Genomic DNA, 26,257 nt, shown 5'->3' with positions numbered 1-26,257 from the left:
TTGATCCAGATGACATACCTGTGGAATCATGGAGGTGTTTAGGTGAAATGGCAGTGGAGTTTTTAACTAGATTATTTGATGAAATCTTGGAAAGTGAGAGGATGCCTGTGGAATGGAGAGAAAGTGTTTTGGTACTGATTTTTAAGAATAAGGGTGATGTGCAGAGCTGTAGTAACTACAGAGGGATTAAACTGATCAGTCACAGCATGAAGTTATGAGACAGAGTAGTGGAAGCTAGGTTAAGAAAGGAGGTGATGATTAGTGATCAGCAATATGGTTTCATGCCAGGAAAAAGCACTACAGATGCGATATTTGCTCTGAGAGTGTTGATGGAGAAGTACAGAGAAGATCAGAAGGAGTTGCATTGTGTCTTTGTGGATTTAGAGAAAGCATATAACAGGGTGCCTAGAGAGGAGTTGTGGTTTTGTATGGGGAAGTTGGGAGTGTCAGAGAAGTCTGTAAGAGTGGTACAGGATATGTACAAGGTTAGTGTGACATCAGTGAGGTCTGCGGTGGGAGTGATGGATGCGTTTAAGGTGGAGGTGGGATTACATCAAGGATCAGCTCTGAGCCCTTTCTTATTTGTAATGGTGATGGACAGGTTGACAGACGAGAGCAGACAGGAGTCCCCGTGGACTATGATGTTTGCAGATGACATTGTGATCTGTAGTGAGAGTAGGGAACACATGGAGGAGACCCTGGAGAGGTGGAGATATGCTCTAGAGAGAAGAGGAATGAAGGTCAGCAGGATTAAGACAGAATATATGTGTGTGAATGAGAGGGAGGATAGAGGAATGGTGAGGATGCAGGGAGTAGATGTGGTGAAGGTGGATGAGTTTAAGTACTTGGGATCAACAGTTCAGAGTAATGGTGAGTGTGGAAGAGAGGTGAAGAAGAGAATACAGGCAGGATGGAGTGGGTGGAAAAGTGTGTCAGGAGTGATTTGTGACAGACGAGTACCAGTAAGAGTGAAAGGGAAGGTCTACAAGAGGGTAGTGAGACCAGCTATGTTATATGGGTTGGAGACAGTGGCACTGACCAAAAGGCAGGAGTCAGAGCTTGACGTGGCAGAGTTGAAGATGTTAAGATTTGCACTGGGTGTGATGAGGATGGACAGGATTAAGTATATTAGAGGGTCAGCCCAGGTTGGAAGGTTTGGACACAAAGCCAGAGAGGCAAGATTACGTTGGTTTGGACATGTGCTGAGGAGGGATGCAGAGTATATTGGTAAAAGGATGCTAAGGATGAAGCCGCCAGGTAACTGGAAAAGAGGAAGGCCTAAGATAAGGTTTATGGATGTGGTGAGAGAGGACATGCAGGTGGTTGGTGTGACAGAGCAAGATGCAGAGGACAGGAAGAAATGGAAACAGTTGATCTGCCGTGGCAACCCCTAATGGTAGCAGCCGAAAGAAGAAAAAGAAAAGAGAAACAGACTGTTGCATATGAGACAGTAAGTAATAAGCTCAATTAACATATTATACCAAAAACAAATATAATATATGGAGTACTGCAGTTATGCTCTGAAATCAGGGAAAAGTCAGGCTTGTTAAGCACCTTTATGACATCAGAAATGTGATTAACAACCTCACAGCTCTTAAACTCTAGTCGTATGCTAGAGTATTTACATACAACAGCAGACATTCCAGAAGAGCAGTGTGAAACTCAGCTGTTAAACTCTTCATTCAGACCTCTGTTATTTTCTTTGAAAAAAGGGAAAAAAATCTGAATGAAAAAGTTAGTTGACAGCTTCATCCCACTGTTCAGTGATGTCCACTACCTGTGTAGCAGCAAGTGTGTTATAACTTTCAAAACTGTAAATTTTTTATCACTACAAGGCTTTTTGTTTTTCTCTCTGACTTTGGTAGTACATAAGAGCAGGAAAAGTTCCATGTACTACAAAGAGTTATGATCAAGTCTTTCCAAGCATAACGCAGGACAATTGGGTTTACTTCAGAAGACTGAAAAACCAAAAGACTGAATCCCAAAAGACAGAAAATTCAAATACTGATGGAATTTGCCCCTTCTCCACTGTTATCCACTATTGGAGATGGTATATATAGTTAGCAGGGGGTGTGGGGTGGTGCAACCCCCACATAAGGGGTGCAGTGGAGCTTGCCTCTGCATTAAAAACGTGTTCAGTATTCTGATTTCAGTCTTTTGGGATTCAGTTTTTTGGTTTGTCAGTCTTCTGAAGTAGATATGGACAATTAGTGTTCTCTACATGGCTGTCAAGATTCCAAACTCGATCTTCTCTGTCAAGGTAAATTATTTGGCATCCATGTCTCAAATACATGACATCCTGGTTATGATCAGACACCTGATTATAATACTTTATATCATACGCAAAGGGGCATACTTCCTCAAGTATTATATACTCTAAAGATGAAAGTGTTGAAGACATTTGAAATAAAATGAATGAAAAACTGGACCTGATAAAATGAAAAATGAACAGATTAGACACAGAACAGTAATGGGCTGGCTGATGCAGAAGTGTCTCAAATGCTATAATTAGAAGTGAATTTAACTTTGTAAAAGCTAGAGGTGCTACACTAGTAAAAATACAAAATACAAATATGAATACAGATATGAATAGGACAAATGATATTTGTGAGATAAAATGAGGAAAAAATGGTAAACTTAAAAAGAAATATGATACTGAACAAAATAATACTCCTTCTTCTAAGTATAGACACAGTGTATACTTTATACCATTATAATATTATATCATAGTGAATGTTTTTTATTGTACAGTTTATGGTGTTTCATCTTTATACCTGTATAGTGTACTACTTATAATCCTACTTTAGTGGTGGTGTACAGTTTAAAGTATTATTATCCTAGCTTTATTTGATGTAAAATGTATAGTGTTATGCTTGTACCTGTGTAGTTATACTTTAATAATCTGTGTTATATGTGGAGCTTTTCTCCCCAGACCTCCACTGAAAAAGGACTTGTGTCCAGTCTGACTTTCCCAGTAGCCAAATGTAAAATAAATAAATAAAATAAATAAATAGTAAATAAGTCTAGGCACAAGAGCAACAAGAGTATAATATCACCAAATACATTAAATGAATCTGTTTTCTAGTTGAGTCAATGCAATGTGCTGCATGTGACAGAAGGTATACAAAGTGTAATATGCTGGGACATTTTCCTGACATCTGTAAAACTAAGCTAATTAAAGACGAGAATAAAAATGAGAAAATTGTTCAGAAAGCAGTTTTCCTGTGTTAAGTAACTGCTATGCCAAATGCCAATCAGACTGTCAAGTAAAACGTCCTATTCATGGAACTCCAGTAAGGCTTACAATTGAGACAGGGACAGATATTAGAATGACATCACATTTTACTTATAGAAACATCTCAAACCATCAGTAGTTGCACAAAGCAGAGACAGAAAGTAGTAACCCCGCAGACAAAATTCAAAAGCATTGCTAAATTTCTAGCCCTGTCTGAGTGAAAGGGACATACGTGTGCTGGATGACATGTAAATAAATAATCTGCTCAACAGCTATGGCATGTGAAATGGGGGTGACTGGCAGAATAAAATAAATAAATGTAGATGTGTTTGATTTGTTTGAAGTTGGGCAGTTTAACTGTGAACCATGAATAAAGTTAAAGTCAAATAATCCAGTATGCTTTGATATCACAAAGATTGGCATTCTAATACTGTCCAAAGTAGAGGAAGAACTTTAAAAAATGTGAACATTTGGTGTGACTTAAAGTATAACTGAACCATCCAAATGTTTGGCACCAATGGTCCCAATCATTAAAAAGAATGGCAGTGTATGAATATGCCTACCTCTCAACCTGGAAACATCAAAAATCTGGACAAAGGCCCATGAAAAATAAGTACAAATCCATACGCTGATTAACATAAAATATGCATACATAATTAAGTAACCCCGCCCACTCCAATAGAATTGTAGGACACCAACATTCAAACACAAACTGAAGAATAGACAACCAAAATATGGCCCCAGATTTCCCCTGCAGACATTCCAATGTCCCATTACCTGGCTATTTCACCATATTTACCATAAACACTAATGTGCACACTGCTTTACTTCTACAATGATTATTTGGATTTTATTTTACATTTTATAGAACAATGCACAAACACTAATAGACATCTGCTAAACAAAGTAATACTGTCTCACAATGAAAATAGACTTAGCATTAAAACATATCTGCCCTTGAAACTCACATTCATTGAAACAACATAGAAACTCACACCACATCTAAAGAAAATGAATCTGGCCAGTGGTGGATAAAGATTACATTTGGGCTGTTTTCAAATCATAAGTCCCTTGAAAATAAAACAAGAAACATACATGTGTTCTTTGATATACCTTCCTGACTTTATTAAATTATATTCCTTGTATAATACAGCACACCTGTTAGACTTAGAGCACATTTTAAATTTATTGTTTGAACATTTTTCCAGTAAACAATGAAACAAAATGCATGAACCATTAATGACAAAACTGCCCAATTCAGAACATTGCCATCATAAAAGTCTACACACACACACACACACACACACACACACACACACACACACATATATATATATATATATATATATGTGTGTGTGTGTGTGTGTGTGTGTGTGTATGTGTGTGTGCAAAACGTCATATAAATAGAATGACAGTAGTGTAAGCCATGAGCATCTTGCACAGCTTCTCAAACTTATTTTCAGTTTCAGTTTTTTGCTTGACTTACTTTGATTTGTGTTATCAGACCAACTTAATAGCTGTAAATGCACAATAAAATAAACCAAGCGAACTGCATGTTTTAAGATTTCCAATTTTTAGTCCAAGTACTGACAGACTATCTCCTACATTCATCCCGAAGCATCAAAACTACCATTGTAATCCAGGTGCTAACTGGCCACTCTTGCTTCTCCACTGTCTGCAGTGGAAAAATATGTGTTTTATCTTGAATGCTGGAAAATGTACTGTACTTGTTTAAAAATATTTTCTTATAATGCAGCCCAGAACATAATAATTCTGATTTTCGGTTCCTGAGTTTGGGTTAATGATAGCTTTTTGCTCTTTCCACTGCGGCACAAATGCCTTTATGCATGACATTTTCTCACTTCTGTTGTATCTGTAGCTACACCCTTGACTTGTTATACCCATCCCCTTTAAAAGTACAACAACACAGTACAGTGTCAGCAATGGATCAACATACGATGGGAGTAGAACCCACAGACTTCTGCAACAAAAGCAAGTATTTAACCTGTTATACTATTAATAATGCAAGCAGACTCAGCATAAGCAACACTAAACTTTTCTTCCCCTGAAGTTCTCAGCTCCACGTAAAATCCACTCGACACTGAACTGTATCTCTCAACTTTGTTGCATAAGAAATCTGGAAAAAGCCAAACTTTATTGGGAGGGGGACAAAAGCCCAAAACCAGGGACACATTTTAAACATTGCTTGGATAATTTTGGAAAGTTTCTAGAATAAAATGTTGTGTTACCACCATGCGTTTCACTGCCAAGTCTTGAACCCAGGACCTTGTGCACTAAAGTCAGAGCAACATATCACTATGCCAAATCAGCAGTTTCCTGAATGATAGGAAGACTGAAACTTAAATGGCTATCATTTAGTGAATTTGGTTCCTCTTCTCATCACAACTCTCAACCTCTTAGCACAAAACACCTGGACAAAGCCAATAATGGGAGAATACAGCCCTCAAACATATTCAGTGAATTCATTTCTCACCATAGCTCTCAACCTCTTAGCACAAAAAACTGGACAAAGCCAATAATTGCGGAATACAGCCCCAAATATAGGGACAAATTTCAAATACTGATCTTATAAACTGAGAAAATTGCTAGAATAAAAGCTTTTGTGTTACCATGTATTTTCTGAAGAATATGAAGTATGATATTTAAATGCCTGTCTTTATTTAGTGAATTCAATCCTTCACTGTTTTGCCACAAAAATCCAGAAAACTACAGACTTTATGAGGAACAAAACAAAAATATGAGGCAAAAATCTGGAAAGTTTTCACAAGTGGTGGTGGATAGGGAATTTAGGCTCTTGTTGCCTTTACCCAAGGTGCAGGGTTTGAGCCTGAGTACTTCTAGCCACCAGGTGTATTCAACTGGGCCATTTTACTCTCAACAGTATAATACAATGACTAACTTCTGCAGTCCTGCTTGCACCTGTCCATCCATTCCTGCCAACCGACGTTCAACCACCATTAACAGCTAATTGTTGCAGCCTTTCCATCCATTCCTGCTGCTAACAGAAGTTCAACCACCATTAAAAGCTAATTGTTGCAGCTACATTCAATTGTTCTATTCCTGCTGCTTGCAGCTACGTTCAACAGCCTCGCGGCTTGGCTGGAGCAGCCGGAAATTCACGCACTTTAAGTTGTTGATCCCTTGAGCTCAATTCTAATAGGCTGGCAAGCTGTATCATGGAGCTGATGTCATCACGCATGGGATGTTGTCAGCTTACTCCATTGTTTGGACCTCAAAACCAGTACAAAACTAGTAATTTGGTATGGTTGGGAGGTATGTGAATATGTGTTAATTTGAAACATTTCAATATTGCAATTATGAGAAAAAGTTTTTTCTACCAATGCAAGAAACATTGCACCAAAAGTGGTCAGTGCTAAAGAGGTCTTCACATTAGACACTTCAAATGGGTTTTGACAAAAACTGTTAAAGAAATAAAGCTGAAAGCAAACAACATTCAATACTCCCATAGGAATGTTTTAAGAGGCTGCCATTTGCTATAATGTCAGGTCCAGAAATATTTCAACATGAGATGAGCAATCTGAAAAACGTATATAAAAGTACTGTTGTTGTCATCATAGATGTTCTTGTGTTTTGGGTTTGATATTAGAGACAGTGCTTCATTACATCCGAGTGACGTCTCCAGGCGTTTCTGCAGTTACATCCTACTGCTCCTCTAGGTGTCAAATATTACTTGTTCATACTTGCATTAATAATTCCAAAACCATGCTACATACAAGGTATCAGAATATTTTATCTTGAATCATACATGATGGCAAACACAATTGTACTGATATCTGACCTTTGTCAATGAGTATTTATTAGAATTGTAAGGTGATAACTTCATTTGTAAAGGCTCAGGCCACACCCACTAGGAGTTAAAGGTACACATTCAAAAGACTTGTACTGGTGGGAATGAGTTAACAAATGCTGTTTTGGAAGGTCTGAGATTCAATATTTTGGTAACAGTATAAGTGCTTGTGGAATCAGACCAGATGCAAGCAAGGTCAGAGCAATAGTTGAGATGAAGAGCCCAATTTGTGTAACTGTGCTATGTCAGGACATAGACATGTTAAACTTCTTAATGCAAGTTCATTCCAGAGCAGTCTAGCAAGCTACATCCACTTCACACACTTGCTAAAGAAAAATGCACCCTGGTCATGGGGAGATGTTCAAGCACAAGCCTTCAACACAGTAAAAGAAATCCTCACAACTGCTTCAGTGCTGACATACTATGATGTTACCAAACCAACAACTGTGAGTTCTGCTGCCATAGCTATGGCCTATTTGCTGCATTACTCCAAAAAGTAAAGGAAGTGTTATGGCAGGCTGCTTATTGCACTAGATTGTTAACCAGTAATGAAAAGAAATGAACTTAGACTGAGAAAGAGTGCTTTCTGAGTGTATGGCTTGTGAAAAACACTTCAGATATCTGCTGGAGCTTAAGGTTTTCCATCTTCATGACCATAAACCATTGGTGCCAATAATAAATTCCTATAATTTAGGCAAGATACCTAGATGTCAAAAGACTGCTTATGAAGCTGACAGGTTCTAATGCCCGAGCAATTTATGTGCCTGGAAAGCAGTTAATCTTAGTTAACATGTTATACAGAAATGTAATGCGTGACCAGATGCAGTCAGACACAGAAGAGGATGCTGCTGCTTATGTGCACAGCATTATAAGAAGTAAATCAGTGGCTACAAAAAGTCTAGAAAAGTTGAAACAAGCTACTAGGAATGACTATGGATTATGAACAGTCATTAAATATATCCCAGGTGGATAGCTTAGCTGTTGGACAGTGGCAAAACATCTAACCTACACACAAAACACAGAGCACCAGCAGTTCATTCAAAGAAGCCTTACTGTCACCATTAAGCATCTGGTACCATGGCCATTTGCCTTCGAGGATACAAAAACGTGCACATGCTCACAATATATAGCAGGAGAACCCCACCATAATTATAATTCCATTAAGTTTTTAAAGTGCACAGTGCATATTAAAACAAATCATTCAATATAAAACACAAATCACAAACACTAATACATAAAATTACAACAATAACCACTAACGATTAAAACATTTGTTGTACCTAATATAATTTGAACTAATCTAAACTTGATTCTATTTACTCAATTTATTTAATTTGAGTTATATTTAAATTAACTTCCAAATTCAAACCCCTTGGATGAAGTGTACCAAAATTCAAAATTAATTTGCTCTCCAATTCATTTAATTTTTGACTGATATTACCTTGCCTATACAAAATTGGTTGGGTTAAGATACTAGAAAAAAAATGAGCTATCACTACCACCATGCATATTATTAAAATGTCCCCCTACAACACTCCTGAAGTTTCTGTTCTGAATATCACCCAATTTTTCACATACTTTACAACAACCACAAGTAAGTGAACCTATTGATTCATGGGATAAATTATACAATGGCATATTCAAAAGCTTTTTCAAATTCAAATATGTCCTACATGAAAATTTCACATCCTTAGGATAATATATATATTTGTCCAGAATTTGTCCAGACATTATAAAAAAAATAAACACATTCACATCACTATTCCAGAAAACGAAATTTTAAACACAAACTCTTTATCAGAATACATACAATTCATGTCATTCTCAACACAATTAGCTCTACCATTACCACCATGAACATTACTCCCACATGCACTCCTTTCATCAAAAATGCACCTCAAGGCATTGTCCAAGACCTTGTCCTTATAACTCCTCTTAGACAACCTCCTTTTGTCATCCAATAAAAATTCATCCTTATGCTTGGCCTCTGAAGTGTTACAAGTGATATATTTTAGCTCACCATAGGGTAGTGATTCCATAACATGAGGGGGATACATACTATCAGCATGTAAAAAATTGTTAACTATAGAAGGCTTCCTGAATGGTTTATATTTAATGTTAAATAGACAATCAACATAAAACTCCACATCCAAACACTGAATTGATAAATTGCCTTCCACCATAAAAAACTTCACACCATGATCATTACCATTCAGCTCTGCCAAAAACATTCCAAAATCTGAAGGGTGCCCCTTGCAAATAAAAAAACAAATCAATAAATCATTTGTACAATATCACATGCTTTCTGTAAAATTCAGTACAACAGGCAAACTTTTCTAAAAAAAAACCCATATAGATGATTGCGTACATTGGAGCATATGGGGCATCCATAGGTGTACCTCTCCTTTGGAGAAAATTTTCATTATTAAGCCTGAAATAATTAGGGGTCAAATAAAATTCAAGCAGCCTGACAACAAAGGCAGTAAGAGGACTATCCCCCATCATATCCTAAATAGCATCCAAAGCCATCTGAACTGTATGTTAGTATACAATGAACTCACATCTACTGAAACCCAATAGTAGTGCTTTTGCCATTTTATCGTGCTGACCACTTCACACAAACATTGAGCATTTGTAACATGGGCTGGAATTTTTACCAAAAATTCTTTAAACACACAATCCAGAAAAATTCCAATATTATGCAAAAAAGACTGAACCTCAGAAACAATCAGTCTACCTGAAGGATTTAAAAAATCTTTATGCAACTTGGGAATAGCATAAAAGATTGGATCACAAGGTTTAGATACATGTAACTTTTTAACATCTTCACTTGACAAAAAAAAAAACAATCTTCCACCCCTCTCCAGTAATTCAAGGAGCTCACAATTAAATTCAACAGCTGGGTTTCTAGTTAATTTCATATAGTCTTACTTCACTAACAATAACTCGGTGACCATCAGATTATACTTGGTCCTGGGCATGATGACCCAATTACCCCTTTTGTCAGCTGCTTGAACACATATTGTTCCAACATGCATTACTCCAAAAAGACAAGGAAGCGTTATGGCTGGTTGCTTATTGCTCTAGTTTGTTAAACAATAATGAAAAGAGATGAACTTAAACTGAGAAAGAGTGCTTTGTGAGTGTATGGTTTGTGAAAAACTCTTCAGATATCTGCTAGAGCTTAAGGGTTTCCATCTCTATGACCATAAACCATTGGTGCCAATAACAAATTCCAATAATTTATTCAAGATACCTAGATGTCAAAAGACTGCTTATGAGGCTGACATGTTCTAATGCCTAAGCAATTCATGTACCTGGAACGCATTTAATCTTAGTTAACATGGTATACGGAAATGCAATACATGACCAAATGTAGTCAGATACAGAAGAGGATGCTGCTACTTATGTGCACAGCATTATAAGAAGTAAACCAGTGGCTACAAAAAGTCTAGAAAAGTTGAAACAAGCTACTATATAGGTTATAAACAGTCATCAAATATGTCCCAGGTAGATAGCCTAACTGTTGGACATTGTCAAAACATCTAATGTACACACAAAAACACAGAGCACCAGCGGTGGATCCAAAGGAGCTTTAGTTTCAACATTAAAACATCTGGTACCTGGGCCATTCACCTTCAAGGATTCAAAAGTGTGCACATGACCACAATATATAGCAGGTGAATCCCACCATAATTTCAACTCCATTAAGTTCTTAAAGTGCACAGTGCATATTAAAACAAATCATTCAATATAAAATACAAATTACAAACACTAATACATAAAATTACAACAATAACCACTAACGATTAATAAATTTGTTAAACCTAATATAATTTGAATTAATCTAAACTCGATTGAATTTACTCAGTTTATTTAATTTGAGTTATATTTAATTTAACTTTCAAATTCAAACCCCTTGGATGAAGTGTACCAAAATTCAAAATTAATTTGCTATCAAGTTAATTTAATTTTTGACTGATATCACCTCCCCTATACAAATTAGGTTGGGCTAAGATACTAACAAAGAATGAGCTATCACTACCACCATGCATATTATTAAAATGTTCCCCTACAGGACTACTGAAGTTTCTGTTCTGAATATCACCCAAGTGCTCCATAATCCTAACTTTAACAGCCCTCTTAGTTTGTCCTATATTCCTTTTTATATTACTGCATCCACATCCCACTATATAAACCACCCCACAATATTTATAAGTGAACCTTCCTTTAGAAATAAATTTCCACACATTAATATTACTACCAGAGATGTTCCTCAATTTTCCACACACTTTACAACAACCACAAGCAAATGAAGCTACTGATTTGTGGGGTACATTATACAACGACATTTTCAAAAGCTCTTTCAAATTCAAATATCTCCTATATGAAAATTTCACAACCCTAGGAAATAAATGCCCCACAATTTTGTCCAGACAATATGCCAAAATTCCAAAATCATCTTTCTCACCATTCCAGAAAACGTTGAATATTTAGACACGAAATATAACTCTTTATCAGAATACATACAATTCATGTTATTATCAACACAATTAGCTCTACCATTACCACCATGGACATTACTCCCATATGCATTCCTTTCATTCTCAAAAATGCACCTCAAGGAGTTTTCCAAGACCTTCTCCTTGTAACCCATCTTAGACAACATCTGTTTTACATCCAACAAACATTCAACCTTATGCTTGTCTTCTGAAGTGTTACAAGCGATATGTTTTAGCTCACCATAGGGTAGTGATTCCATAAGATGAGGGAGATGCATACTATCCAGATGCAAAAATTGTTAACTGCACTAGGATTCCTGAATTGTTTATATTGAATGTTAAATAAACTATAAAAATAAAACTCCACATCCAAAAACTGAATTGATAAATTGCCTTCCACCATAGAAAACTTCAAACAATGACCATTACCGTTCAACTCCGCCAAAAACTTTCCAAAATCTGAATGGTGCCCCTTACAAATAAAAAACAAATCATCAATAAATCATTTGTATAATATCACATGCTTTCGGTAAAATTCTGTACAACAGATAAACTTTTCTCAAAAACCCCATATAGATGATTGCATACATTGGAGCCTATGGGGCACCCATAGGTGTACCTCTTCTTTGGAGGAAAATTTCATTATTAAGCCTGAAATAATTATGGGTCAAACAAAATTCAAGCAACCTGACAACAAAGGCAGTACAAGGACCATACCCCATCTTATCCCAAATAGCATTCAAACCCCATCTGAGCTGTATGTTAGTATATAATGAACTCACATCTACTGAAACCCAATAGTAGTCCTTTTGCCATTTTATTGTGCTGACCACTTCACACAAATATTGAGAATTTGTAACATGGGCTGGAATTTTTACCAAAAATTCTTTAAACACAATCTAGAAAAATTCCAACATTATGCAAAAAAGACTGAACCTCAGAAACAATCAATCTACCTGGAGGCTTTAAATGATCTTTATGCAACTTGGGAATAACATAAAAGAATGGATCACAAGGTTTAGATACATGTAACTTTCTAACGTCTTCACTTGACAAAAAACTCAATCTTTGACCCCTCTCTAGTAAATCAAAGAGCTCACAATTAAATTCAACAGCTGGGATTCTAGTTAATTTCATATAGTCATCCTTCACTAACAGTAACTCGGTGACCACCAGATTATACTTGGTCCTGGGCATGATGACCCAATTACCCCTTTGTCAGCCTGTTTGAACACATATTGTTCCAACATGCATTACTCCAAAAAGACAAGGAAGCATTATGGCTGGTTGTTTATTGCTCTAGTTTGTTAAACAATAATGAAAAGAGATGCACTTAGACTGAGAAAGCATGCTTTGTGAATGCATGGCTTGTGAAAAACTCTTCAGATATCTGCTGGAGCTTAAGGGTTTCCATCTCCATGACCATAAACCATTGGTGCCAATAATAAATTCCAATAATTTAGGCAAGATACCTAGATGTCAAAAGACTGCTTATGAGGCTGACAAGTTCTAATGCCCGAGAAATTCATGTGCCTGGAAAGCAGCTAATCTTAATTAACATGTTATACAGAAACAAGGGAACTAAGAAGGCAAGGCAAGGTGAATTCACACTGCACTTTAATAAAAACACAAAATGCAGTAGTTTAGTGCTTTTATCCCTTATGGGACTTCATCAAAGCTACAGTTAAAACACCAAAACCTGCTTAAATAGCCAATTAAGATCACATGACAGTAAGACATTTCAAAAATTAAAAGTGATATTCACTAAAAATTCACAAATAGCTAAATATAATAGTACAAGGCTACAATCTTTGTTAATAACCATATTATAAAAATAATGTAGTTAAATACAAATAGAAGAACATTGCAAATGTATCTTTCAAATGTAACCCTACAATTCAACACTCCAAGCTCTTAAGATGTAACACAAGGGCAGTAAAACAGGTATCACTCAAACCAGGTACCACAAATGAATTAAATCTAAGCTGCCACAAGAGCTCCCTAACTAATAGATGGTCTTCTATAATCCTACCCCTGGCATCTCCTTTCTACTATAAAATACTTAAAAACATGGGAAGGTAATTCCTTTATATGTCTAAAAAGTGCATCAGTGTCTTTACACTTAATAATATCCCTGTCATATTTGTAGATTCTATCCTTCACTCTCCTGATGGTTTTGCCAATGTAAAATGCAGGACACATTTGGCAGCACACAGCATAAATTGACCAATTGGTATCACAATTGTATTTCCCTTTCACTCTAACAGTCTACCCATTCAGTTTGAACTTGTCCCCCACCAAGATGTGTTGACAAATCCTACAATGATCACATTTAGACATTCCACTTACATCTGTTCTACAACAACCCTTAAAGTAGAACTGAGTATCCCTTTCCATTAAGTCCTTAAAGGTGGTATTCCGTTGGTACACAATTGTTGGTTTATCTCCCAAAAGTTTCAGTAACTAGGGATTAGATGAAATTAGTATCCAATTGTGTCTAAGCACTTCAGCAATGCTAAACCAATCCATGGTAAAGTTCGGTACACATGGTATAGAAAAATATTTATTGGTAGCGACTATAGTTGAATCAAATACTATAGTCAGGGTCCTAGACATATTGCTAACATCACCCTCAACCACCCCCTGTGTCCTATAACTGGAGTAATTTAAAAGGGGGGAATAGATTTTACGAAATATTTTATTAACCACTTCGTCTCTGATAAAACCAGAAAACCCATGGGATAACCCTGCCTGATAAACATATCCAAAAGTTTGTCACATTCAGACCTAAATATACTTTCATCAGACACCATCCTGGCCAGTCTTACCAAATGACCTTTCACCACAGACTTTTTTTGAAACATAGGATGGCAGCTGTGAAAGTGAAGATAACTATTGGAAAATGTAGGTTTACGGTAAATACTTGATTCAAAACATCCCCTCTCCACATCCTTAGTTATTGCCACATCCAAAAATATAGCACTCTCTACACTAAAGCAGTGGACAAATTTAAGAAAGGTACTCATTGAATTAATATATTCAAGAAATTCATTTAATTTCTCAACATTATCTTTCCACATGATAAAAATATCGTCCAAAAAGCAGGCATAAAATAAAAAAGCATCACTGAAGGGTGAATTGAACACAAAATACTTTTCCCAATAGGCCTTTACTAAACTGGCAAAACTGGGGACACATGCTGCCCCATTGCTACCCCTTTCACTTGCCTAAAAAGTTGTCCTTCAAAAAATAAAAAATTATTAGACAGTGCCATTTCCATAAGAGAGACCAATACATCGATACTGTCTTGTGATAACTTATGTAAGTCACTTAAAATGTCCTCAAACCACCTTAATCTCTCTACATGAGGGATAACTGAATATAAATGGAAAACATCAATAGTAACAAATATACTATCCTGGTTACATGCTACCTTGGAAAGTTTTCCCAAAAAATCCCAGGAATCACAGCAAATCCGTGGGATACAGGAATCTGGTAATTTTAACCAATAATCAATAAACTTTGCAATGTAATATGTTTTACAATTGTTACCGTCAACTATAGGTCTTTGGGGTGGATTTTGAATGTCTTTGTGGATTTTTGGTGTTCCAAAAATCCCTGCAATCACTGTCCATTTATTATATAAGAAATTATATTCATCCACACTGATTTGACCCTGTAATAGCATATCATATAAATCAGTATCCAGTTTAGCATATGCAATATTTAGTTTGTTCCTCGAAATTTCTTCATAGGTATCAGTGAGGAGCAGCATATTCATTCTGTTGTTATAATCAACCATGTCCATAACAACACCACCCCCTTTATCAGGTCTCATTAAAGAGTCTTGTCATTTACAATGTCCTTTAACAGTCTACTTTCAATATTATCTAAATTAAACTGATTTGAAATGGGTTTATTAATAATACCATGAATGTCCCTGCTACAAACATTTTTGAAGGTAGGTAATGTCCCATGTGCTGGTGGATTAAAACAACTAGATATTTTTAAACTAACAGCAAATTGACCATTTACAACCATTTGTTGTTTACCACCAAACAGAATAGTTAAGTTCAATTTCCGTACGAACAGTTTTAAATCAAGTAAAGTTTGGTTAACCCGGGCTCTAGCAGCTGGAACAAAATTAAAACCTTTTGCTAATAAATCAGCATGAGAAGACACAAACTCTCTCTGAGAGAAGTTATAAATAGTAAAATCATTGTCACTTTTAAATACCTTTTTCACCAAGCCACTTGTGTTTGGAGTCACCAGACTTGCAAAGTCCAACCCGAGGTCTAGCATTTCCATCTCGTACCATTCCTCTTGTTGTTGGATACTGTCTTTGGCTTCTCCCCCCATCGATAGTAAAAGCCTCAGTGGTTGCTTATTCCTCTAGATTGTTAAACAATAATGAAAAGAGATGCACTTAGACTGAGAAAGAGTACTTTGTGAATGCATGGTTTGTGAAAAACTCTTCAGATATCTGCTACAGCTTAAGGGTTTCCTGCTCCATGACCATAAACCATTGGTGCCAATAATAAATTCCTATAATTTAGGCAAGATACCTAGATGTCAAAAGACTGCTTATGAAGCTGACAGGTTCTAATGCCTGAGCATTTCATGTGCCCGGAAAGCAGTTAATCTTAATTAACATGTTATACAGAAATGCAATACGTGACCAAATGCAATCAGATACAGAAGAGGATGCTGCTGCTTATGCGCACAGCATTACAAGAAGTAAACCAGTGGCTACAAAAAGTCTAGAAAAGTTGAAACAAGCTACTAGAAATGACTATGGATTATAAACAGTCATCAAATATGTCCCAGGTGGATAACCTAACTGTCAGACATTGGCAAAACATCTAAGGTACTGACAAAGTACATGAAGGGTTGGTACTGTACCCAAACAAAATCACTGTACCCTCATCACATTACATCAAAGTCATAAAGCAAATGGGCCAAGGCCTCAAAAATGTTGGAAAAGAGCCAAGATGTCTGTATGGTGATCAAACAGGGTCCATATTAGAACACTGAAGTTTCAAAACTTTGAGTGTTCTAATATCGACCCGTTTTATCAAAGAAACAGAAAAACACATTTTTTCCTAGGGAAATAATTTGGTTGTCCATTTCTGTTGCTTCGGTATTTTCAGTGCTGTGGTGGAAAGTTACGGGTCAGGTTCAGGTAAGTGTGCAATTGTGTGGATGTGAGGGTTAGGGCGGGTTAGGTGAGTTAGGGTTAGGGCGTGGGTCAGGTAAGTGCGCGATTGTGTGGATGGGAGGGTTAAGGTGGGGTAGGTGAGTTAGGGTTAGGGCATGGGTGAGGTGACTGTGTGATAGTGACAGACCTTAGGGTTAGGGTTTGGGTTAAGGTAAGTGGATAGTTAGTGGTGTATGTGTAGTTTGGTGTAGGGTTAGGTGTAAGAGTTTAGGTGTATATGTGTGGATTGCTGTTTGTCTGGTGTGCTTGTGTTGTGTGTATGTGTTTTGGGACAGCAAATTTTTTCCCTAGGAAAAAATTTGCCGTTCCATATGTTTGATGTTTTCAACTTTCGTTGAATAGGGTTCGATATTAGAACACTCGAAGTTTTGAAACTTCAGTGTTCTAATATAGAACCGATCAAACATTACTTTGTTCATTGAAAACCTCACATCAAAGTGAAAATTCTGTAATATCCATGAACCAGCTCAGAGAAAAAAGCCATTACTATTGACTCCTTTATCACAAAGTCCATAGAAAAAGACATGTCAACTAATGCAAACTTGTAGGTAAAAGTGGAGGACTATTACTCTTCAGACATACATATACTGCAAGCATCTACTATGACTAGGCAAAAACTATAGCAAGGTTCAAGACTATGTTTTCACTCTATGGAATACCCATTGAACAGATAACAGATAATGGTACACAGTCTGTGTCATCCAAATTCCAGCAGTTTACTGATGACTGAGGCTTCATTCATACTACGTCAGGGCCACATTATCCTCAGTCAAATGGCATCATTGGTAGAACAGCCCAAACTGCTAGGATGATCTTGAGACAACCAGCTCCTCACAGAGCTCTAATGTCACAAAAAAGGCACTCTACAAAGTGACAGGAAAAGGCCCTTCACAGCTAATGCTCAGAATACAAGTTAGGACTGATATGTTGCTGCTGGAAGCCAGACTTGAACCAAAGACTGTTTTGTATGAGTTAGTAATGCAAAATGATTAAACAGCTAAAGCTTCTTACAAGGAATTCTATGACAGATGATATTCTACCCAACTACTACGTCTCCTTCAACCAAGTCAACCTGTTCATCTTAAGTTACAGGTAGACAAAGTTGGAGATAGCTGTTGCAATGCTAAAAATGATGAACTGAGTTAATACATGGTGCAAACTTAAGATGTTGCCATGATTAGAAGTGACAGGAGACACGTACAAACAGTTTCAGATGTACCTTAAGGTGACTACTGAGCTCCTGAGTCATTCCCAGGTGTCTCAGCCCTGGATAGTGATGTCCTTAGGCAGCCATTAAGTTGCTGCTTCTTTAAAGGCTCTACCACATTATGCTATAAGGGTGGAGATTCTAAAGCTGAAATTGTTCCAATAGTCTCTATGCTGTTGATTCATGTAGGACTGTCCCTGATTCTACCAACAAATAGAAAATGGACATAACTCTAATCATTTTAATTGTTTGTTTAACCATTTTCCTTCCACAAGATTCAGTTCTGTACATATAACCCAAAATGGTACTAAAATTCACACCCCTGCAAGATATGGTGATATCAGCTGGTTAGTATGAACACACAAGTGCCCTATTTCATTTTTCTGCCAAAAATAATGTCCGCCTCAGATGCTGCATTTTCTGAGTAATTGCTTTTCTAAGCACATGAAAAGTTTTATTGCACTCAGCCACTCATCTGCATGGCAGTTAGTTCAGAGGATTAATGCTCTGAGCTGTTAAAGATCTGCTTCTTGTATGCAAGGTACAGGGTTTAAATATTTCCACCTTCATTTGCCTACTGTGTGACTCTGACCAAGTCACTTTACCAGAGACAGTGCTCCTTGGTTGCCCCTGAAAAGGCTAACTTGCATCCTGAAGGCTTGCCCAGTTAACAGATGTATAAAACAATGTTAAATATAGTGCACTATAATCATATTCTTTAGTTTTGGAGTACATTGTGTCTTTGGGGCAATGTGATGATAAGAAATGTATTGTTGCACTATAATTGTATGTTCTGTGAATATGTAAAGTTGTACTGGTACTTTAAGAACCCATGTATCCCCTTGGTAACTTGTTGTGATAAGTGATGAAGCAATTAGTATCTTTCTCGCTTTGCTGTCATTTTTATGACATTAAAGTTGCTGTTTTACTTTGAATGCTGATATATTCTGACATTATTTTGTTTACCCATTGTAACAATGAATAATAAAGATATGTAACTGTTAATCACTTCTGTAATAGGCATTTCCCACCAGGCCTCTCCAGAATAGGTGACCACTGTTCAATGGGAGCTTAAAAACAATAAAAAATATTATGTAGCAGTCATTGTATATTTCAACATCACAGTGTTCAATAATTAAATGCAGCTTACTTACTTAAAAAAAAGACCAGTTTATCAGATTTTTGAACTTTTATCTTGGTCCAACCAGATTATAAAACTTGCTGGTATAAAAACAAAGTAGGAACATCTGAAAACTACTCCCAACATGACACATATACATGCAGTATTAGTCGCAGCATATGTCTAATTAAATCCAAATTTGTTTATCTTTCCCTCCATTATGATTTAGCCCAGAGTCAAATAACTTGTCATCTTTTTTAACTTAGCTGTGTTCTACTATTGACTTCTGACACATCCTTATTTTGTGATGAAAAAAAAAAAAACAACGGGCATATATCTAATATTTCTGGTAAGGCAGCCAGGCTGTTGACAACTTGGAGACCAGATCTGCTAAAAACTGGAACAGGAATGACAGAAATAATAATTATACCAATGCCACTATTTTAAATAGTGTGTTTCTAAAGTGTGACTCAGACCTCAAGATGTCATCCATTAAGTACTTTTGGCATGTACAAGGAAGTGTTTAAATGCCATTAAGATATTTTCAAAAAACAGTTTGCAAAACAGAAGACCACATTGTTAAATATTTTAGATTATACAATGACTGGCCTAAAATATTAAAAAATGAGCACGCTGATTGGCCAGCCCAACCAGCGTGCCCGTTGTAAATCAGAGAGCATACTAACGGGAAAAAGTCCAGTCACCCGGACTTTTTCCCGTTAGTATACCTCACATTTTTTTTTACTTTTACTTTTTTTTTACTATAAAAAGAAACCAAAAGACTTAAACCAATTGAGGGAGATGGCGCAGACAAAAATAAAAGGATAATCAGGTAAGTTCTGCAAAACTTAAAAAACTTGCCTGATTATCCTATTATTTAAAAAAAAAAAAAAAAGGAAGAAGCAAAGGGGAGCTTTATTTCTCCATTGCAACAGTTGCACAGCACTGATGTACTGTGTAAGTGTTGGGACACAAGTCCCATACGCATGTGAAGTACATCAAAACAGCCACAGGATACATTCAAAACACGGAAGGGCAGCACAAAGGCATTATACAAAGACATTATTTTAGAAAAGTAAGTATTTTTTTTCTTAAATAATGTCATTGTATAATAGCAATAACCCATGACTGGGTGTGGGCAATGCTGGATATACCCACATCATCCGTGGTTATTGCTTAATGCGATCTGCATTTATTTATTTTTTGTATGCGGTATGTTTTCTTTATATATATCTTTTCTCTTAATCACTGTTGCTATTTTTACATACTGTTCTCGGGTCAAGTGTTTATATTATTCATGTCAAGTATCTCAATGAAAGAAAAACTGGAATTGGAAACTAAGCAACGAGAAATGGTCATGGGAAAAGCAGAACAGATATATCTTGGTATATAAAAGTTTATTTGGACTACGTTTACAAAACATTTAAATAATTCACTGGAAAGCTTTTATGCAACAAGCAATTTTCCACAAGTATGCCTTTATGTCTTTAGACCTTCTCTTCAGACACTGAAAAAGTGCTTGCAGGAAAACTTGCCAGTGCACTGCAGTGTTTTGGTATTTTCTGAATGGAATAATACCATACCTCAACTTCTTGCACAAGAATTCTATTCAAAGCCAAAAGCAATGAGGTGACAAAGGGCCAAAATCAGGAACAATTATTAAATATTAGTCTAATTCATTTAAAAAACTAATAGAACAGGTTTTGCATCAACATATTTATTTATTTATATTTATTTATTTATTTTGCATTTGTTAACCGGGTTAGTCTGGCTAAGCTTTTGGCTCATTCTCAGCAGAGACCCGGGGAGGAAAGCTCCTCTGGACTAGAAAACAATTTATTAAATTTTAGTAACATAGTAGTAACAATCAGCTGTAGGATCATACAAGCAGACACCTGGAGAGAAAAAAAAGCTCCTCAGGTAATTCACTTATACAGAGTATTAACAATTGGCAAACAAGGTTTTGAACAATTAGCAGAAGAAAATGTGATTAATTACAATATTATTTTAGCTGCTTAGAGCAAAATGAGTTAATAGTTAGGCAGATGCTTATTTAAAGTGGGTAGGATCTAGTTGTATAGGAGTTTGGAAACAAGAAAGGAAAGTAGGAATGGCTAGTAGGAGATGTAGGGGAGGTAGAGTATAGGAGACAGACCAGGTAGGTTGTTCTGAGACTCTAAGAATTAAGAGTGGTTGGATATAGAGGAAGGGAAGAGGTAGAAGAGGCAGGGGAATAGTGTTAGAGATACATTAAGAGTGAGGTGGTGAAATAGGAGAAAGGATAGTGGTTTCAGGGTGGTTGGCTACAGTGGCAAGACCATTTTGTTTCTAGATATTTCCTTGTGGCTAATTTGAAACTTTTGCTTTGCTGGAGGGATTTTATTTCCAAGGGGAGTTAGTTCCAGGATATAGCTGGGTTATAGTTATAGAGAAGGCAGCTTATTTTGGTTTTGGGTTTGTAGATGTCTAATAATTCTTGATTTGAGCTGCGTAGCATCCTAGCAGGGGAATATTTAGATATGATAGAGAGGCTGGGGCAGAAGGATGGTAGATAGAGGATAGAGTGGATGATTTGTAGTTGGTATAGTTTGAGCAGCTGAGGGAATTCTAGTCAGTCTAGTTGCTGTATTGCTAAGCAGTGGTGTGACGTGTAGGTTTGGTTAGCTGCAAATCTGGTGATCTTATTATAGGTGGTTTCAAGCTTGGAAATAAATGTAGAATTTAGGTTTGTGAATATGTGGCAGCTGTACAGGAGTGTTGGGAGTAATAAAGCCTGGGAGAGAGTTATTCAGGCAGTGTTAGTTAAGTATTTCTTGCTACAGAAAAGGTGTCCAAGTTTCTGATGAGTTCTTTTTACCGAGTTAGTAATATGGAGATCAAACTTAAGCTGATCATCTATTGCAACACCTAGCAATTTAGTACTAGATTCAGCTGAGATGATAGTGTTGTTGCAGGATAAGATGGTAAATGTACTTTTGAGTGTGGTGCTGTTTTTAGGGAGGAAGTGTAGGAGCTTAGTTTTTTTTGGATTAAGTATTAGTTTGTTATCACTAAGCCAAGTCTCAATGGTGTGGAAGGATGTCTAGGTAATTGAGTGGATGTCAGTTGGGTTGTCAGTAATGGTTATAACAGTTGAGTCATCAGCATATTGCACAAGAGATGACTGAGGACAAGTGGAGTAGAGCAAGTTGATGGAATTATTAAAGAGTAGTGGTCCAAGTATGGACCCTTGTGGGACTCCCATTTGTACAGTGAGAGGGGAGGATAATGCAGAGAGCCATTTAACTGATTGCTGGCGGGTTGAGAGATAGCTGGAGAACCAGGAGATAGTAGGGGAGAGAAATGTAAGTTAGTGAGTTTATCTAGGAGGAGTGGGTGAGAGACAGTGTCAAAGGCTTTAGAAAGGTCAAGGAATAGGCATGAGACAAGTTTATTGTTATCACGAGCTAGGAAGACTATGTTAATGAATGATATGAGTGCAGTAGTTGTACTGTGCTTGGGACGGAAACCATGCTGTGTGGGTGTGGGAAGGTTTACCTGGTGAAAGTAATGCAGTACCTGCTTGTGAATGCATTTCTCTAGGATTTTTGAGAGTGGAGAGAGTATGGCAATTGGTCTGAAGTTGGATACGTCTGAGGAGTTGCCCCCTTTGTGAATGGATAGAGTAAAGAAATTCTTCCACACAGTGGGGACATAGGATTCAGAAATGGATCGGTTGATTAAGATGGATACAGGATAGGCAAGAGGTTCAGAGGCAATCTGCAGGAAGTAATGGGGTAGCTTGTCAACAGATGGGGAGCAAGGTTTAAGTTTAGAGAGTAATGACTTTACATAGTTAGTTGATACTGCTTTTAGAGAGAAGGAGTTAGGAGGGTTTGGAAGAGGTATAGAGTTTGTGTGGGTGCTAGTGTTGTTTCTGGGGGGGAGAGAATTTATTATGGAGGTTATTGAGTTTATAAAATGATTGTTAAATTTGTTGGCTATGTCTTCAGGTGTTGCATTGGGACATGGGTTAGGAGAGGAAGGGTTTCCTGGATGAAAAGTCTGTTTAATAGAGCTCTGAACAATGTGACCTTGTGAATGGTGCATAAAGGGTTGTCTTGCTTTATTCTCGGGCTTTGGCTTGTGAACAACATTTCTATGTGGTTGGCTTCACCTCACAGTCACTTTGGCAGGAGTGTTTTAACCTATAGGGAAGAAAAAATATTGTTGCTGCCTAAGCAACCATCAGGCCACAAGTATTACTTTACTGAGTCTCCCACACCTTCTTTGCAAGGTTTTTTTTCTCTCCACTCCCACTAAAAGGTTTCAGGAGCAAAAAAAAAAAAAAGCATCAGTTTTAAGTATCAGTGTGTAAGAGCTACACTGCCTCTTGGCTACTTCCGGTAACAAACATAGCAGCTACTCCTACTTCCCCTAACCACTTACTCCTTTCACTCTTCCCAGGTCTTATTCTATACCCCCCCATACATACATGACCTCTCATGCATACACACACACACACACACACACACACACACACACACACACACACACACACACACACACACACACACACATATTCCCCTGCTTTTCTTCCCTCAGTCAGTTAGATAAAAAAAGAGAAATATCAAACAACACCTGCCTGCTATCAGTCAGAGCATTCGCCACTCTAAGGTTTCCCATCACTCAACCACGACTTCCCCCACTGCCAGGCACTTCCACATTCAGTTAAAAAAATAATAATAATAATAATAATAAGGGCTTTCTTCAGTTATGGTCTCAACAAATTCCTCCAAACACATCTTACTTTGTAGGCATCCAGGACAAACCCCATATAAGCATATACAGTTATAGTCATCAGGAACATTTTGGGATGATTAATAAACAGCAGTACCTTCTGTGTGGAGTCTGCATGTCCTCCCCGTGGTTGAGTGGCCTCCGAAAGACATACATGAATTGGCGTGCCTTCGCTGAAGGTTGGGCATCGGGCTGGCAACTCGGCACCATAAAAATCAACTGCCAATCATTAGCGGACTGGAGTTCCACTGTGGCGACCCCTAACCGGGAAAAGCCGAAAAGACAAACAAATAAACAGCAGTACCATTACTTTATATTTCATATAAAGGAAGATTTAGCTTTACATATTTTTCCAGGCATGACTAGTCCATCCCCCTAACCCTTGGCTTTGTCCTGGTTTTATTTGCTAATTTCCTCCTGAATACCCAGGTTGGAAGGGCTTAGAAGGAGAAGGACAGAGGCATACAAAAACAAGTTAAATGAAAACCAAGTAAGCTTCCATAAAACAGGGACATGCAAGCTAGAATTTTGGATTTCTGCAGCTTCATAACTGCAAGCAGCAAACTAGTAAGTACATAACTTTGTTAGTACCCATTACTAATTCTTAATTTATTTTAGTTTTAGTAACATGGCATCTTACCTCTGAACCTCTTAACTCCAGAAATCTGGACAAGGCCTAAAATAATGGGGAATAATGGGGAGATAAAGGCCCAAAAATAGGAACAGACTTTAAATATTGCTCTTCCAAGCTTATAAAATTGCTAGAATGACAGGATTTGTGTTAGCATGCATTTTCAGAAGGATATGAAATCTGAAACTCAAATGTATGTCATTATTTGGTGAATTTAGTCCTTGATGATTTGCTAGAACCCACAAATTTTATGAGGAACAGACCAAAAACATGAGGTTAAAATCTAGGCATTCTGCAAAGATCTGGATAGTTGAGAGCTATGCATGGCATCCATTGTCGAAATTAAGGAGAGATGGAAGAGGATTTCATAAGAAGCTAGACTATTGTTTGAAGAATTTTGTACAACAGAAAATGATCCAACAGAGCCAGGTCAGATGATTGCGAAGAGAGGTGTAACAAGACAGCAACAAACCTAGCAACATGGAAGAAGATCCTACACCTAAACGCCTGTGGAGGAATCCCAGGAAGGAGGTCATATTCCAAGTTCATAAGGACAACTGTCAGCATATTTCTTCAGGTACAGAGAATTCAAAGAGAGATTTTACTGAAGCGTTCAATGATGTTGGCAAGGAGAGGTTACATCAGTTAATAGGCAGACAAATCAACACCTCTGTGGAAGGAAATACTAATTCTGTTATTACAGATAATCCTAATAGCTGGCATTTTCACTCTTACACTTAGCACAATCCAGCGCAAGTATTTCAACTCTACCAGTTAATAACAATAACATCACCAATTTTGTGAATGACTAGGACTAAGGAAGCAAAGGGCCATCTATTACAGCTCATATATTCTCCACAGTGAAGTGGAAGATTTGGAGGGAGGATTTTATAGACATAATTGTTTTGGTAGATGCTGAGGACGTTCAGAGGATCATGGACAATGACCCTAATGGAAACAAAGATCTTACAGAAGCCTTACCAGTTTTAGGCAGATGACAACCAAAAACATCTAAAAGTCAAATCTTGGTACAATTAGGTAGGTGGGTTCATATGTTACAAGGTAGTTGTTTTAGAAAAGGATCACTTAAAAGTTATTTCTTTATTAGGTTACCGTCTCATAATTAGAGAGGCTCATGCGCTAAAAGTGGCCATGACATGGTATGACTATGATAATAGGTTCAGGAAGTTAAAATCAAAAGACAACCAACTAAAGTGGGATACCAGATATACCGACACATGGCTCAGTGTTACGACTAATAAACAGAGAAAAGACCCAGCCAGTCAGAAGGGCAACCCTCCACCAAAGTCAAAACCTGTTGGGCTTTTAATTCAGGGAGCTGTGGCTGGACTGCTTGCAAGTTCCCTCACATCTGCAACATTTGTGAAGGGAGACACCTTGCAGCAAGATGCTGGCACAAAGATACAAAAAAATCCCTCCACCCCTAGTCTATACCAGAGTAAGCCCCTACCCAACTTCGAGTCAGCTACAGACAGGGGTAAAGGTAATGTTTGTGGTTTCATTAAAAACTGCTAGACTTGCAGATTTTGATAAGTCAAATTGGACTCACTCGCCTATCAATATGGCTACCCTCAAGGAGCTTTTAAAGGACCAGCCAGACCAAGTTTCTGTTACTTTTACACTGTAAAGCATCTTCTATGGTTTCAACTTAAAATCTAGCATACAAGTGATATCACCACCAGGTAAAAACGTATCATCCGTGAACTGTAAAGAGC

Source organism: Protopterus annectens, chromosome 10.part0 (genome assembly GCF_019279795.1).
Source record: "Protopterus annectens isolate FY-2018-M chromosome 10.part0, PAN1.0, whole genome shotgun sequence".
Lineage (NCBI taxonomy): Eukaryota > Metazoa > Chordata > Ceratodontiformes > Protopteridae > Protopterus > Protopterus annectens.
This window is presented reverse-complemented; position numbering follows the sequence as displayed.